The following is an 18,280-nucleotide window of genomic DNA, read 5'->3' on the forward strand; positions in this document are numbered from 1 at the left end:
ATGCAGTGATTTCCTATTTTCCAGGGAGAAGATATAACTCCTGTACTAATTCTTATTCTTTGCTCCCTTCCCCCTTTTTTATTGTGAGTTAGGAACATGCTGCTGAATGTTTGAGAAAAATATAATATGCAGAAATATCAGACACGGGAAGAGAAATTTAGAACAGAAAGCACTTGAGAGATAAGTAAAATATGGCTGGATCAGCACTGATATCCAGAAATCATGGTAGTGAATATAACATGAAAGTTTATCTAAATAACTGCAAAAGGGGAAGTAGGTGTGGATTTTGCAGGAACTTCTTTTGGCTAGATCTGCCCTTTCAGTTGTAAAGTGTTTGTGCTCCTGTCCCATGGCATGGTCATGGCTCAGCAGACCCCAGTTTGGATCTGTGTCTGTCCTGTTAAGCTGTATAAAGGCTCGTGACAGGTTGCCATTTTGCTTTTCTGTGCTTGAGGGCTCATATAACTGTGTATTGTTATGCCCCTGATTTAATTTCTCTTAGCACTTGCCCTTGTTTAATTTTAATCATAGTGTTCAGCACTGTTTGCAAACATGAAGCAGTTATGTCTTCTGTCCTCTTGAATGTGAGAATGTCATTATGACCGTGGGTCACTTTGGGCTACCTGTCACCTGTAGCTGTGGAAATGAGTTACTGTAATCAAGTCTAGGTTTAGCTGGACCCTCAGAAATTGTGTCTGTCTTGACAGATACTCTTGCTTTTGTGGCGTTGTTTCTGCCATTTATGATTGCGTGCAAGTTTTGCAAAACTTTTTAGTTCCTGGTAATAATCACTTGAAAGTAGTTTGCAACTTTTAGAGGTTTCCAGAAGAATTTCTTTACGCTTGCTTTAGAGGAGATTCCTTTTAGGAAATGGCTCAAGACTTCATGTGAACATGTCAGGTTTCTACAATATAAGAAGCTAGAGGAAAGGCTCTTCCTGTGCTCTGAGGAAAAGAGTGTTTACAAGAGTATATCTGCAAGACTGAATTTTGTGAATGATACAGAGACTTTATGGCATGTTCCCCACTAGTTTGAGATTCCTCTGGTTTTGATAAACTAGTTAAAAATACATCATATAGGCTTGCTAATTCTTGCCTGTGTACTCAGCTTTTAAAAAACAGTTTTTCCCTGTGTATTTTCATCAGTGGATGTAGAGCATTTCTAAACTAGTTTTCTTACATAGGTGAGATACAATCTGCTTATAACTTTCTGTTCTCTAATCTATGAGATCAAAGTGATTTTATTTCACCTCTGAAACAGAAGTTAGGCAGTATATAAGGCTAAGCAGTTTGATTTGAATGAACTCCAAGAACAAAAGAATGGCTACACTGGGTCACATGACATGTTTGTGTAGCACAACGTCCTGTCTTCAACAGTGGTAAAAGGGGATGCATATTTAAGGATTTAAGAATAGAATCAATTTATGATAATATTTCCCAAGAATGCTCCTCCAGTATCCAGCAGTTTGCAGCTCAGAGGCTTCCTGAGTTAGCATCAGTATCTTTCTCTTCCAGCGTATTATTAGCAGTGTGAATAAGGGGTGGCCTGAAAGACAAATGAGGAATGACAAGCTGAATGCCAAGTTTTAGTGATGGTAGTCAAGGAAGATGGCAGAACTGCCTAATTTTGAAATGAAGGAAAAGATTCAGTACACGATGCTGCCCAAAATATGGTGCAAGAGAACAAGGTATACTGCCAGACTAGACCTCTCTCTGTGTAAGATTCATAGCACTGTTCTTTAAATAATCTGAAATGTTAGAGCTTTGCAAATAAGAATAATAGTATTGTTGTGGAAAGGGTGCTATAGGCCAACATCTGTGAGTGGAGGACATATTTTGTAGTTTTTCTTCTGTGTTAATGACTCCACTTGTGAACTGTGAGAATGAAGGGGAAATCTTGTTTCAGAGGAGAGAAGTTCCAGGGTCTCACGTGGAGATTTCTACCTGAGACTTTGTAAGAGGCCAGTTAGGCAAGTACACATGTGCCAGTTGTCTTTCTTGTAAGAGCTATGGATGTCTACCTTATTTTCCTCTAACCCAAGTCAAAATTTCTGCTAACAAGTGTCATTACTACTGTGCTTAAGAATTCAGAGGTTTGTTTCCATTAAAGAGGCAATTTCAAAACTGTATTCACTGGTAAAAAACACTCTTACAAGTGATACTATACATGATGTTAATTCACCATTGTCATTGGGTAGAAGCATCTGCCAAAACCCACTGAGAGTGTTGAGTGAGAAAAAAGCATAGGCATCAATCATTTTCAGACCAATGGTCATCTAATGCACAAAACATAAAGCTTTCTAATTTCATTGCTCACTCAACAGTTCTGAATATGTACAACTCATACTCTTTATCCCTTTGTCATTCCAGCTTCTTGGCACATATCCAAATACTTTGGCTGACTACCCACCTCTATGAAGTCTGTGTTTTTATCCTTTCTTTGTATTTGCTTTCTCTTTTGTAAGCAGTGGAACAGGATATGTTTTATTATGTATTCACTGAGGGTTTTTTACTTCAAATTTGCTGTCACCTTAGACCGGTATTCTTAAGAGGTCAAAATTTACTTATTCTGTATATAGGAGGTTCCTTTTACAAACCAGACTTATGGTTAATAAGTAATTATCTATCACTTAGCCCCTCCCTGTCCTGTCCAAAAGAATGTTAGCATCGAGTGGCATTTGAAGATACAACTGGTAGAGCCATAGCACTTAGAGTTTGATAACTAAGTCTTAAAATGATTTCTCAAATTTTATAAAATTTTCTGTCCTTACATTGATTTTAAAATACATCTTTATGACATTCAAATTTTCTGCAATACGCTGTGATAACAATATCCTAAGACTAAATACTCCAAGACAGCTTTTCCAGTGGTGAAATCAAAGGTAAGTACAGGTAATTTATATCTACCTATTCCTAATTTGGATGATTGCCCATTTTCCTATACGAAATAGCTCAGCTTATTGCCTTTTTTTAAAATTTACAACCCTACTCCTCCACAGGGCATACCACTTTCTGCTTCATTGCTTTCCTACAGTGGATCACCCAGAGAACATTCTGTTATATCGTATTTTTTGTGAATTTGGATGCACTAGGAAGTCTAACTGAAAAAATTGCTGTCTTCAGTAATTAATTAAAAGGTTTTAATTAGTGATCTTCCTCACTTAATTCCTTCTAACCCTTGAAAATTTACCTTATTCTGATTTGGCTTAAATAACATGGGATTTTATCCTAGAACAACTGTTTCACAGTTATTCTGAGTGGATAATTAAATGTATCTGAGGGGTTTTTAAAAATTGTTCATTTTTTGTTTTATTGGGGTTTTCTCCCCCCCTGAATTTTTCAAATCATAGTGATTATGATTTATATTCAGTGAGTGCCAGTTTCTATTTGCTGTTACACAAATGCCTCCCTTTTGCAATTTTTCTAAAGACTGCTCCCTTTCTAATTCAACTGTACTGCTTTTATAACTAACTTCACTAGCTCCAGTTGTTTCTTAGTTTTCATATTTAAGGTTTTAAAATGTTCTAATTTAAGTTTGAAGCCAAACTACTGCAGTCTTCAATGGGATTAGAATGAATCAGCTTACAGCAATGCTCTGTTTCGCTTATGCTTTCCATTTGCAACATTGAATTTTGCCACTAATCATAATGTTCTATCGTAAATGCTGATTGCAGGGGCATCATAGCAGTGATGCACTACTTTGTTTGTTGAAAACATTAATTCTGGGCAAATCTGTGCCTGTTTCAATTAATTTTCTCCTAGTCATTGAGGTATCATTGTGACAAGAATACTTTATTATTTTCTTCAAATTAAAACCAGCAAACTCTTCAGAGATTTAGTGGGTTAAGCCAGGAAAGGAGTGTGACAATCAATTTACCTATCTACAGTGACTCATAATCAAGTAAAGGCAAACTTATTTGTAGAGAAGTTTGTTCAACCCAATCAGAAATACTGGTTTTGTCCCTTTTCCGGTAGGATTTAATTTGACTGCAAGAAACTTTTCATTCATTTAGATATTTTGGAGCAACAGCAGTATTGTTCCATGTAAATTTGTACTAGACTTTACAATGATCCATCTGCTTCAAAGTAAATAAACCCTTAGGTTGTTCTCATATTGTCCTTGTGGACCACACTAATGAACTAACTCAAAATTGTATCTGTACCACATAGTGCTGGGATTCATGTCACCCATGCAGCACCAAGCCACAATTCTTAACATGTTTCATGTCCTGGATAGTGAGAGTGCTGTCTGTGGAAGGAGCATTGAGGGAATCAAGCAACCATGATCTGCCTGTGCAATATTGTGACAAAAAGAACTAATATAATCCTTGGATGTTGAAACAGGGAAACAGCATGAATGATTGAGAAGGGTGCTTGAAGCATACCAGCACAGAAAATACTGTTTCATTTGCCTATAATTTTAGAAGAATGTTGAAAAGTTGAAAAACAGAAAGAAAAATAATTTGAAATCTGTAAAGTTTTCAGAGGGTACAGGATCTCTGTTTTTCAAACCTTTACAAGAGCTTTAAAGAATTTTCACATTCATAAAGATTTTGCTGAACTGTGTTCATATCATTGTACAATAGCAATAAAACTTTATGTTTTCCTGCATCTCCTCTTGTATTAATCAGATACACGTCTTTACAGGACATGATTTAGTCTTGTGGCTATGAATATTCCAACCCATCTCCCAGCAGGGTAAGAGAGGAGGAGAGAACAGATGGGGTTTAAACAGTACAGCCAGATTTTAATTAGCACCTGAGTAACCACAATGCTACTAAATTATAATAAAGTAGAAATGGATTTGATCTTGCAATAGGTATATTTTTATGATGAAATAGTATGGTCAGATTAACCTATGTCTAGATGAAGTTTTTTAAAAATTCAGTTTTGTTCTCAAAATAGTATTTCTTCTGAAATCCCTAGGCACATTAGGGAAGGCAAGCGTTCAACACTTTTTGTGTTGAATCACTTAATCCAACTGGCATTGTAGAAAATGTTATCTGAATTGGTTGCAGAGACATTGAACACTGTGGTGGCTCCCAGAGTGGCTGAAAGCTGTGAAAACTGACTGATGTCAGTGATTTGCATATCTTTAGATAATTTTGTCTGTACTGAGAAAAGCCAATTACGATTAATAATTTAAAGTTTTATCTAGAATATAGGCAAAAGATATTTTGTAAAAATTGCCTAACAATAAAGTGTTATTTTTAACTCCATACTTTTTTTTCTTTTTTTTCTTTTTTCCCTTGTGAATTCAGAATAATGAATATTGTATATGGTAGTTTGCCTGGGGCTCTTTCAGTGTGCTAGGAGGATTCCTCTATGGAAAATGACTGCTGTTGCTATGTAGCTACAAGATGAACATAGCACAACTGGAAAATATGTCTTAGGGTAAAATATTTATTTATTTATTAATTTATTAAACCACTTACGGTGGCCTTCAGACTATTTTGACTAATCCTACCCCTTCTTGGTGCAGTTTCATATGGGTCAGCTACACATCCTCCAGTGAAATGCTAGGACAGATGCCTGGGCTATGGTGCACTTCTCTTGTGCTTCAATCTGTGTTTAACAGGAAGCATTTCCATTGATATTTACCACCTGTGAGCAGCAAACATATGATTGCACAGTTGGCTAGCAGGATTATCAATTGAATAGTTTCTAGTTTTCAAAAGTTACCTTATTTCAGTTTCAGATTTCTTAGAATTTTGGATCCTGTGAAGTTTTGTTCTAGGTAGTAGTAGCCTTTGAGTCGTACACTTTATTGATGGATGATATTCAATGAGAAAACACACTTAGGCCAAGAAACTGGAGACCATTATCTCTCTTTCCTAGGTTTTGTCCTGCTCTGTTACTGACATGGTATATATTGGACAAACCCTGGAGCTTCCCTGTGTTGCATAAGCTAAAATGTTAATCACGTTTAATGTTTATAAGTGTTTTGAGAACACTGTCTAGTGCTAGTGTATAAATTGTGTGGTAAGACTGAGTCTGTGAGCGAGGCATTATGCACTTACGGGATATGTATGAGACTGGCACGCAGAGAAGTGAAAAATTTTGGATGTGTCAGACACAGAAGGGTCATGGATGAATGTTTTTTTATTCATTGCTGCAGCCTTCTTTAGTGAGGATAAGTAAACAAACTAGGAGCAAGCTAGTCGTTGCTTTTCATGGCATTACAGCACCAGAGTACTTCTATGATATATCAACCATGCAATTACAGGCATATATATAAAACTAAGTTAAACTGGGTGATGTGGCAGATTCACTTGAGAATTCATTTGTTTTAATCACTCTCCAAAATATTAAAGTTATCCTGGTAGTTTAGGCATTAAAATAACCATTAGTTGGAAATTGGGCAGGAGCAGATCATTAGCAAGGGTAAACATTCTGGTGAAAAATAGTTTCTGTTTTTCAGTTGGAAAACCGTAATTCATGTAAAAGCAACACCTTAACCCCTCTACCCAGAAAATAAGAGAACACTTTTTAGTTACCTTCCTATGTTTTGCATGTGTTAATGGCATTTCCTCTAGGACCATAATGCGAATATGGAAACTCTCTTTCTTTGACCTCACACTTGGCTCTGTGTTCAAGGAAGGATGGGTTCAGAGAGAGTTATCAGAAGTATAAATCTTGTTTTGTATTTAACAGTTTTGATCTAGTGATTTAATGAGCAATTTTTCCAGATTTTGTCTCTTTCACAGGCAGAAACTTTGCCTAATTCTGCCAAGGGATGGCTATTGTCCCAGCAGGTTTCTGAGCCTGCTGTTCTCTCTTGGTGCTATGGACTCTTCTAGCATGTATACTTTGCATGAAGCTGTTTGAGATTAAATAGACCTCAGGAGAAATCATTTGTCTCCCTGTATTGTTTAGGTTGTGCATTTCAGTCTTCATCTAAAACTTATTTTGTGAGTTTTATATGAAAGCGGGCTTTGAATAAATCACAAATAGTTCTAGAAGCAGGACCAAAATGCAAGTTTTCATTTTGCCTGGTGAAATTTCTAACCACCAGAATGCAGTCTTCCTTGTATTCATACTTTCATCACCTAAAAATAAAATAATAAAGTAAAATAAAGTAAGCAACAAACTTTAGTTAAGCTTTCCTTTAGTGTATTGCTGTGTTAGATGTGCTCAGAGCACTCCTTCCAAATTGTCCACAGAGAATTTTAATGTTGTTTTGCCTCTTCTATGTATCCCAGCCTGCCTGAGTCAGGAAACTGGGAACCCAGTTGCTAAGAGAGAATGGCTTCAGAGCTGTACCAAAGGAGAAAAGCAATAATTTTTCAGATAAAGCAGGGAGATGTTTAGGTTCCTCCAGGGGTCTTCAGAGTTGATTTGATGGGTCTTTTTGGATTAAGTGAAGAGATTGCATAGGGACTAAGTTTTTCCAGTTTTTCTGTTTTTCCAGAAAGAGAATGATGCCTAGACCATGCAGTGAAACTCTAACAAAATAAGTTCAGAACAAGCAGAAGGAAGTAATTTCCTTTGTAGTAGGTATTTGTGAGATTCCCTGACAAAGATTGTTACAGATAAAACCAGTTTGTACAGGTTGAAGGGAGAATCAAATATCAATGTGCTGATCAATGTAAGCACAATTGCCCATGAGGTGTAACTGCCGGTTGCCCACACGTGGCTGCTCCAAAGATCATACGTCTCCTCTGTGGATATATCCACTACCTCATGTAGTGTCTTGGGTATCCCAGAGTAACCCAAATGACTTGAAATGGCTATATTTAGGCTACTGAACTGCATTCAAAAGGACTTATGTTAAGTATTATGTGTAGCAGATTGACTATATGAAGGGTGTGGTATTTTGCTGTGGGTCTGAAGGAAATTCTGTATCCCAAAAGCAAGGACTGCTAACTTGACCTGGCATCATACACAAGCATACAGTTTGGAAGTTTTTTCAAGAATATTTGGAAGTAAATAAAACAAAGTCCATTCCAACTCAGAATATTCCATGATTCTGTGAAAAAAGCTTTTACAGATTGGCTTAACTATTAGTCTAAGACGTGTTGACAGAGTCATCCATGCTGTTTGGCTCTCATCACTAATTTCTTCAGACTTTTTGTCAGTACCAGGTACTGATGTAGTAAAGCCAAAAGATTCAGAAATTTTATTTTGGCAATTTAAGCTGATCCAGAACCGAAGAAAATGAAAATTTTGTTTGTACATGTTTAGATATTGGAAATGTAAGAGTATTGAATGATATTTTCATATGTTCAAAGTGCTCTAGATGTATTACACATACAAAAATGTTATGTTGTTTTGTAACTGTTCACATCTAAAGATTCTGACTTCTGGTTTTCCTCAAAATGCAGGTTATTCAATTGACTAATTTTTCTGTTGGCGTAATATTTAATTACCTAGTGACAGGCTGTAAATGGAGCAAGATCTGAGTATGTAGCTAGAATTAAAAAAGGAATTCATGTGGAATTCAAAGATTCTGGAAAACAAATGCGATGATGCAGTGACAGGCATTACTAACCACTTAGCTGCAGATATGCATCTCTCTATTTATTTGAAGAGATGATGACCTTACCGGTGTTTTCAAGACTTCAGCTTCTGGGAGATGATCAGGCCTCAATGTTTATCAAAATTGGTGCTCCATTTCTGTCTCAAAGGCAGTAACCTCTCCTTTTGGAGGTTGCTTTCTACAGTGTTACATGTGCTTCATTCTTTGAGATGAGATTATACTATCTAAATTTTCATTTGATTTCTTCTTTCCAGGTCATGTTTTTAAGCAATGTGAGCTTATGAAACTTTACTTGAGAAAATACTTTGCACTTTAATTTGTTTGTGCTGTAGTTTCAATCAGAAAGGATGTCTTAATGGAGCTGCTTTGGACTAGGAGAAAGGAAGCTGATGACATGAAGCTATTAGGTAACATCTAAAAGTAAATGGCTCAACTACTTGTGTCTCATATTCTGTGTAGGTCAGATGTATTGACTTGTGAATGCTATTGCAAAAATCAGCATATGAGATTTTTTAGAAAAGCTGAAAAAATTATTGTTTGAAGGCTTTGCCTAAAATCAATATTTTTGTATTGTGTTATCTGAGCGTCAGACCCTGGTTTATTTATTACAGTGTTTGTAGCTGTAATTTTTTTAAGCAATTAACTCCATGTTGATGTTTTTTAACATACTTAGGTAGAAGTAAATAAAATACTATAGGATGAGGTAGTTCTTGCCTCTAAATCTTCTCTTGAAACTTGATGGCTTTTGATAGAAAGCCTGTTTTGTTTTGTCAAATGTGATTGTGAAGTTGCTGTATCTCTTAAAGGAAGAGAGCATGAAGTGCAAGTGAATACACTTTGTCACTGCTCCGTAAAATCTAGAATGTGTTTAAAATTGTGAGGTTATTCTGTTTTTCTTTGTGTACTTCCATCCATGATAGTGAAATGTGTCATTCATAGGTAAAAGTGTTATAGCATATCCCTGGTAATTACAGACGATATCTGGAAGGTTAAAATAAATGACAGTTTAATTCTTCAGAGCAGAAACTGCACTTGAGAAAATAAAAACCATTCAGCTTTGCTGGAGTTCAGACATTGTTGCTGCAGTATTTTTTATGTTTGTTTGTTTGTTTTTTTTTCTTGAATTCATAAGTATTAGTAATCACTGAGATTACTGTCAAAAATCAACTGCTAATTCTGTCAGTGAGGCTGTGTAACAGCATTTGCTCCTATATTTCCTCAGAATCAACATTTTGAAGCAGAAATCCCTAGCAGTGGATTTTCCCCCCTTTAAATAAGAAGGGCCATATTGTTGAAAATTTATTAGAGGATAATCTGATTAATTTTATAGGGATTGTTTATTGATTGATTTAAGTGAAAACAAAGTCGGGCTCATCATGCAAAATTGTCACTTTTTCAGTTTAAATAAAGTTCATTCAGTTTTGTCAGGCGTGGTTCTATGGAGTTTGGATACCTCAGATAAAATAAATAGCCATCTGCATTCAGCATACATTTGTTTTGTCACAGAGCAGGTGTAGATTTTTCATGGTGTTTTTATTTTGCATAAAAGTGTGTTTTATATTATTTGATCATGAGCAATGAACAGCAAGTTAAGAATACTATATAGGGAACAGTGGGTTGAACGGCCTGGGAAAATAAGTTGTGTCGGAAGTCATTGAACAAAAATTCCCACTGGTAAAGTCATATGCTGGAAATTTTTGGAACATGGATTCCACACTGGGAAGTTGGAGATGTCTTTACGAGTCATCAGTGTTCAACATATGTTGTGGACTGATGAGCAACAATTTTTGTATATTGCCCAAAATACAACTTGACAGCCATTGCAGTCTCTGTGCACGCACAGCATCTACACTTTGCTTGAAATTGCTGTAGTATTGCTAAGCATAGTCAAATTACATAATAGGAATGAACATAACTCCTGTCTCATTTCTAAAACTGATAAAACTGGTTTATGGTATAAGCTTAAGAAAAACACCTGTTCCATACTTGCTCATAATTCCTTTTTCTCAGTAAATATGTTTCAGAACCACACACAGTCATTCAGTGGATCAGTCTCTCAAAAATGGTTCACTGAAATGTTTATGACAGAACACAAACTAAATTTCATCCCAACTAGAATTATGAATATTGAGGGATAAAATTTTGAATGGGAATAGTCACTTGTACATTCTTTCAAATGTTTTATTTATTTATGTTACTATGTGTCAGGACCTAGATTACATACAAAAATAGATCCTAGCATTTTTTTAATATCCAAAGACCGAAATGTGGGTATTTGTGTGAGTAGTCATGGGTGCTATGCCTGTGCTTTCTGGGCAGTGCAGATTTTGCAGACCAGAGTTCATATTACAGGTATGGAACTCTTCTGGTTAATGGGAAGTGATCATATGATAGTAGAAAACAAGGGCAAGCATTTTTCTTCTTCAATAGTAGATGAAGGCTTTCAATGATAGCATGATAATAAATATTCTTGCAATTTGATCTAATGATGTTCAGTCTTTCTCTGAAAAACCCAAACACAGGCATACAGGGTTGGTGCTATATTAGAGCAAGTGCTTATCTGTTAGTCCTATTATTTTGTCTCTAGCAACCTTTTAAATCCTATGGAAACTACATTTAACTGAACAAAAAAGTCTTAATATTCTTAATACTATGGATGAAAGTTTTTGATCTGTCACACAACCTGTAATTTTTAGTTATAGATATTAACTGTATATTTATTTCACTTAAAAAAAGAGTATTATGTATTCTAATTAAATATTTCTCTTCTAGTAAAAGAAAAATCAGGACTCAGTGTCATTGTGGAGTCAAATAATTTTAGTAGTAGTTATTTATATAATTTTTGTAAACACTAGCTAATTACAAATATTCAGAAGTTCCTCAATTAGTTTCTCTTGCTCTTGGTTTTTTGCATAGAAATGTGGAAAAAAGTGAACAAAACTTCCTCATAAAACTTGTGAAAAGCAAAATACTACTTGATCTTAAGCAGAGACCACTTTTTCTTTTGCAGACAATGAATCTTTAGTTAAAACAAAATTTTTTATTAAGGACAGCATAGTATAATACAGATAATAGAAAATAAATAAGCTGTGTAATAGATATGTGCAATCCATGGTGTATTTGATTCAGTTTCATCATGACCAGTGTGAATGTGTGGTGGACAAATATACCTTTGACAGTTTACATCCTTTCTGCTTTGGCTTGTTTTCCTTGAGTGCCCTGTTAAATTAATCTAAGGGCTTGCTGCAGTTGAACAAGGTGGTCTCCCTCTTCATTCTGGCCTCGTGCTCCCGCAGTTTCTCCTAATCTGGCTCAAGAGCTGCACCAGTGTGATACCTTTCTAAAACAATAAAAACTTTTTGCTAATGTCAGTCTCCAATGGGAAGCATGGAAAGAAGCAGGAATGCAAAGGCAGGAGGAAGGATATAACCAGTTTCGTCAACAGTTCACTGCTAAATCACTTGAGCTGTACTTGAAAACTATTCTTTTTAGAACCCTGACAAACACAAAAGATTGACTTTACAGGCTGGCTTTCAGGGAGGTGAATTCCCTGAGCACTGAAGCAGGCATATGTTTCCTCTGTGCCTTCCAAATGCTCCTTTGACCATTTCAGGTCAGAAGTGCCCAACTACTCACTGTGTACACTCAAGTCATGTTGAAGCTGCTGGGAATGGGGCATGCCCAGGTTTTTGCAGTCTGCATTGCTTTTGAACTGTCACCTAACAAGCAGATTGCAAACCAGTCTTTTGTATCAAAGCTAAAAGCCAGGAGCTTTAGCTATAAACATAAATCAAATACACCCAAGATTATTCCTAGGCAGCTGGACCAATTGTCCTGGAATAGCTTGCATCTGCGCTAATAGTTTCCATAAAGTGGTGGATTAATGCAAAATAAATAGTAGTAACAGTTCTGTAATTTTAACATCTCAAGCTCATGAATAGTTTAGGGTATTGCTGTTTGGCACATGCCAAACTTATCTCATGGAATGTTACAACAGTTAATAGTACAACTGAAGAGAGTCTGCAGGTATGTCCTGTTTTCACTAGAATATGAACAGCCTTGAGCTTTCCTGACCTATAGCTTACTAAAGACAGTACTTTCCTGAGGAAGATGCTTTCAGGATCTTCATTGTCACCTCTTCATTACTCAGCCACCTCTGATGAGGGTGGCTGACACTGGCTTCTGCATGCTGAACTCCTTGTAGGGGCTCCAGCTTTCCTGGTGCCATTCACAAAGTCACCACATTGATTCTAGGCTGTAATGTGTCACCAGTCCATATAGCTCTAATGATGGCAGGGCTGTCTGTACTCAAGGGAGAAGAATCAATAGGATCTACATTACTGAACATTTTTATTTCTTGTCAAGAGGCCTTTCTAAGCATACTTATCCTATTTGAAGAAATGTGGTAGAAAGAATCATGCAACATCACTGCCTGAATCAGTTCATATATGACACAGTACAGAGTAACTTGGTATAGAACGCATTGTAACTGTATCAGCAGTATGCTGTCTGTGAGACTGGTTAAACTTCCAGAGCATGGCACTGTGCTAGCAGCAGTCTTTATCCACATTTCTCAACTCAGAGGATGTGGCATAAGTGTGGCTTGGGAGTCTATGTATCAATTGTGTTTGCATAGTACAGATTTGCCCTTTCTCTCTGTTGTGTTGCACAAGTGATGAATTGCTGAGGTTTTGATTATGGCAAGATCTCATTCAGGAATTATTAAGAATAATCTATATCTTAGTTATACAATAAGAAATTAAATTTATTGGTATTTCTCCAGGAAAAAAAAAATCACTTGAAAATTTAGGTTCATTTACCACAGGTGCAAAAAGTCTATGGATAGCAGCATTTGCGGCTTTTAAATGTTTTGCAGCTGTAACCTCACTTTCCTGTAAAAATGGCAACTAGTTAATATAAATTCTGTTTTTTCTATAGTTTGAAATCAAGGCAAACATCAATAATCTTATATTTGATATTTCTAATGCCAGTGATTGCTGTTCATTCTTTCTGATTTTCTAATTCATTAATAATAACTGCTGTGGCTTGCAAACCATTGTGCTAAATGAGTATGCAACTATATATTTCACACACCCTTATGGATGGGAAACCTATTGCTCTGATGGACTTCTGAACTTACAGAAGAGCCCGTATTGCAAAAGAATACAGAAGAATTAAATTATTGACTGCTGTGTTTCAGAAAGACCTCCATCTTGTTGCACAAAACAATGAAAATGGTGGAAGAACAAATAAAGATAGGGGAATGCTGAAATAATAAATAACTTTGACCTTTTTTTTTCCCTTCTGTTGGCATCCAGTTACTTCCTTTGATCTTCCCTGCCTTAAACAAGCTAATATCAGCCAAGAGAGCACAACTGTTACTGAATCAACTAAGGTCCTATTTGTTCCGCTCGACAGATGACAATGCATTTTTGTCTTTCTACAGAAGCTTAGAAGTGACTTTGAAAGCTTTCTCCGATGAGAAGCCTAGGTTTTTCCCTACACTGGTTTTCTTTTTCTTTTCTTATTTTCTTTTTTTTTTCCTTTTTTTTGGGTGCGTTTTATTTCCCATCTCCTTGAGACAGTGTTCTGCTGATGATTGTGTCACCATTTTCTGTTTGACTGGTTAGACAACACTGAAGTTGTATGATTTTCTTGTTGCTCATGATTGTTCTGGCAAGACCTGAAGGCTTCAGCAGCTGTAGGATATATATTGATGCTTCAGTTACATTATGGTTAGTTTGTGAGAGTCCTGTGTGGTTGCTTACTTTGTAACTCCCTGATTTTTTGTGAACAGTTGCTGTTAGTGCTAATTCATTTGTTCTGCATAGGTTTGTTGCATTTCAAAATGTTGAATTGTTTGGTAGCTTGAACTAAAGCTTTAGAGTTTAGAAAGCAGATTTCAGTTTTATTAAAAAATGCAACCTTGAAATGGAAGCTGGAGATACATTATCAAGTCTATTTGAATTTTGTGAAGAAATGGAGACACTTGTTCTTTAAGGGTGCTGTTTTCAGTCACTAGTATAAGCCTTGATATTCCAATCTGGGCTATTAAGTAAACATTCTTTGTTCTAAGTATACATTGTATTAAGCACAACGAGAACCTAATTTCTGATGGTGATCTTAGGTGCTCCTGAGTACAAATAATAACCCTTATGGAACTAAATGTTTTACGTTGGTGGTTGGTTCAGGTTCCACTGATCATGCTTGTAGGCTTGTTAAGTCAGTTTTAAAAATTCTTGGGAGTAAGGACGATACATCACAGAACCAGAATTTTTTAAAGTATGCAAGTTATTCCCAAAGAATGAGATATAACCTCTGTGACTGTTAATTTTGGACTTCTCTAATGGTTGGAGATGATGTGTGTGTAAGGATCAGAGATTTAGGCCCTGATCCAGAAAAGCACTTAAACTCGTAACTTACTTCGGTGTGATCAGTTCCCCTGAAGACAACAACTGATTCAAATTATCACAGAAGATATATAGGACAGTCTTGTTTAGGACCATGTATTTAACACAATCCCTATCACATTTTCAAATAAAAAATGCAAACATATCAGAAAATGACTTACAAGGATTCATTTCAAGATCTTTTTTTCTAGTTATGTGCCAGATAGATGACCAGTGCCAGCAAAGAATCACTCAGAAGGACTTGTGCTCTCAGTATCTGGTAGATAAAAATGAGATTCTGAAAGCACCAGGACTTTTCCAAGCCATTTGAGTGAAGATTTATCCAGGGTCACAATAAGTATAGCTGTTTGAGGTGACAGGGTTAGTCTCATCACAAAGGCCTTTCAGGATCAGCTTCTAGGAATGAAATGTGTATATGTAAGTGTTATAACCAAATGTAGTGTATTTGCATACCATTACTGAAGAGTAATGAGTGAAGAAACTAGGTCATGTCATCATATTGATTTTACAATTTCTTCTGTTTGGGGCTAGGCTCTACTTTCTAAACACTTGGACACTCTGGTCACTTTATTGTACATGTCCCTGCATCATATATATGTATATATGGAAAAACATTGACACAGGCAACTAGGCCCATGGAAGGACACTTTGGAATGAGTCTTTTGATGGAGACAGCTATCTCCATATAAAAAGACAGCTGATTTTATTTTGTGGAAGCCACAAAATATGGCTGATTATTTATTGCTGCAGTTTCTGTGAGTGTTCAAACATAGGTGTGTCATTGATGGCTGAGAACAGGTGGGCTCATTCCTGATGCAATGGGCAGCAAAGATGTTTTGGGCAAGGACTGGAGTAATTTACTGAAATGCGGAGAAGGTATAGTGAGGCCAATAGAATTGCTTTTTTTCCTAACTCAAATTATTATAGGGAACTGAGACTAATACACTGTTCAGGCCAATAAGTAGATAAATTAAGGGGAAGATTTAATTTACCCATAGAACTTCTTTAATTCCTGACTAATATAGGGAGTATAGCAGACTGATTAATGACAAAAGAGCAGCAGAAAGGTTGAAACCCTGTGGAAAAGGGGGAAATAGGCTATCATCATCAAAATAATTAATCTCTTCTGAGTATTTTGTTGCAAATATGTTTATTAGGTCCATAGAATCATAGAATAAATTGGAAAAGATGTCAAGATATAATCTAGTCCAAACCTCTGCTCAAAGAAGGCTTAAATCAGGCTAGTCAGGGACTCATTCAATTGAATCTTGAACTCAAAATTGAGTCTCATCCTCAAAGGACAGGGAGTTCTAGCATCTATGGACAACCTCTTCTAGTATTTAACCACACTTAAGGTAAAAAATTATACTTAACATCTAATCAGAATTCCCCATGGTCCAACTTGTGTCCTGTTGCCCCTTGGATTGTCACTGTGCGCCTCCAATAAGTTTTTGTATCCATATTTTCTGTACTCTTTGCTCAGATGGTTGTAGATAGCAGTAAAGTCTCACTGAGCCACCTGAGGCTGTCCTTACATATTGTGACCAGCTTGGGGTCTCCAGACCTCAGGAAGACTACAAGGGTATCATGACTTTATGCAGGGAGAAAATTAGAAGTGCCAAAGCCCAAGTAGAGTTTAATCTGTCTGCTGCCATAAATGACAATAAATACATTAGCAACAAAAGGAAGCATCTCCTTCTTTTATTGGATGCAGGTAGGAAAAAAAGGATGAGGAAAAGGCCGAGGTACTTAATGCCTTCTTTCCTTCAGTCTTTAGTAGTAAGTTGTCTTCACTATTACCCAGTTGTCCTCAGGGTAGTCAGCCCCCTGAGCTGGAAGACAAGGGATGGGGAGCAGAGTGAAGCCCCCATAATCCAAGGGGAATTATTCAACGACTTGCTACACTATGTAGCCCTCCCCGGCGTGTGCTGTGAGTGCGTGACCCCGGGGCAGCCCCCAGTGGGGAGAAAGGAGAGGGGGAGCTTCGCCGGCGAGGTCTGCGCCCTCATAGGAGAGGAGAGGGAGAACCTCGGAGCACACAGAGGTTTGGTGGTCCGGTTTGGGGGAGGGGTGGGATGTTGGGTGGGCCGTGGGGGTCTTCAGGCTGGCGGGAGGCCGGGCAGGGCAGTCCCGTATGGAGTGTATGGTGTGTCACGGGTAAGCAGTGCGTGGGAAGATCTGTGGTAACATGGTGGGGGGGAGGATAAGGTCAGGATGGATAGAGGGTTCGTCTGGGGGGCTGGGGAGTCTCGGCCGGGCTGGGGCCTTGGGAAGTACCCGAGCCCCGGGTGAGTGCGGAGGCTGGAACGGTTTGGTTTTGGCTCACCTGCAGCTGCTGCCCAGGTTCGGTATGTTTTGGATATATTTACTGCATCCTGAATGGATGTTCAGGACAGAGGGATATTCCTGGGTATTTCCCTGAGATTGAGCATCGGTGGGTGGCAGAAAAGTAGGGGGTGAATGGCTTGCCCCAATCCGCTTTAGTGGAAAGAAGCCTGCGTACCCCTTCGCGGTTGCGAGCTATGCTGGCGATGGTACATGCCTTCGGCAAGGTCTCCCATGCCAGAAGGTCAAAACCGCAGGGTCAGATATAATATATCCATGGGCAGGATGAGCCTGCCAGCCTTCTGGCAGTCATCCTAGGAGAAGGACAACTCTAACTCCAAACCTGAGCAGGTAGAGCTCGTTTAGCCCTGTAAGACATACTCAAGTCTATGGGGCTCAATGGGATCCACCCTAGGGTACTGAGGGAACTGACAGTAGTGCTCACCAATCCACTTTCTGTCATTTATCAGCAGTCCTGGGTAAATGGGGAGGTCCCAGTTGGCTGGAGGTTACCAAATGTGATGCCCATCTATATTCAATTTTTCTCTGATATAAACAGAAAAAATTACTATAAACATGGCATACTAAGCTCCCATTTTGCGTTTCAGAGCTCATTCTTGTTTTTATATGAAGTTAGATACATGAGAAATGTTCTCTTAGGATGTTGTGTTTGTTAGTAAGCAGGGAATGTTGCTTAATCTTAAATCATGGTATTGTTGTTTTCTACCAATGAATATCTTTGTTCACAAGTAGTTCAAATTTTGTGTGGGAAAGCCAAGAAGTGTCTTTTTCCTTCGATTTTCCGCATCCCTGAAAACATATGCTAACTCTTTGAAATATCAGTATTTGCTAATATCTTTTGAGTTTGTCCAGAGTACTCAGGTATTTTGGCCCATTTTATGTATGTAGTAAGTAATTTATTCGTATGAGTTGGGCAGAATTATTAAGTCTTTTCCTCTCCCATCTTAGTTGCAAAAAACTGGAAAAATGCTAAAATACAAGCTAGTTGTATTACAGCATGTCTTCTTTAGAAGAGGGTACATTTCTACATGCAGTTTTCCCATTTT

The 18,280-nt window shown here is 37.4% G+C and overlaps 1 protein-coding gene across 1 annotated transcript in view; it reads left to right on the plus strand.

Annotated features, from left to right (window-relative positions):
- ESR1 (estrogen receptor 1) overlaps positions 1 to 18,280 on the plus strand; it is a 161,087-nt gene that overhangs the window by 30,672 nt on the left and 112,135 nt on the right.

This window comes from Chiroxiphia lanceolata, chromosome 3 (assembly GCF_009829145.1).
Source record: "Chiroxiphia lanceolata isolate bChiLan1 chromosome 3, bChiLan1.pri, whole genome shotgun sequence".
In the NCBI taxonomy this organism is placed as follows: domain Eukaryota; kingdom Metazoa; phylum Chordata; class Aves; order Passeriformes; family Pipridae; genus Chiroxiphia; species Chiroxiphia lanceolata.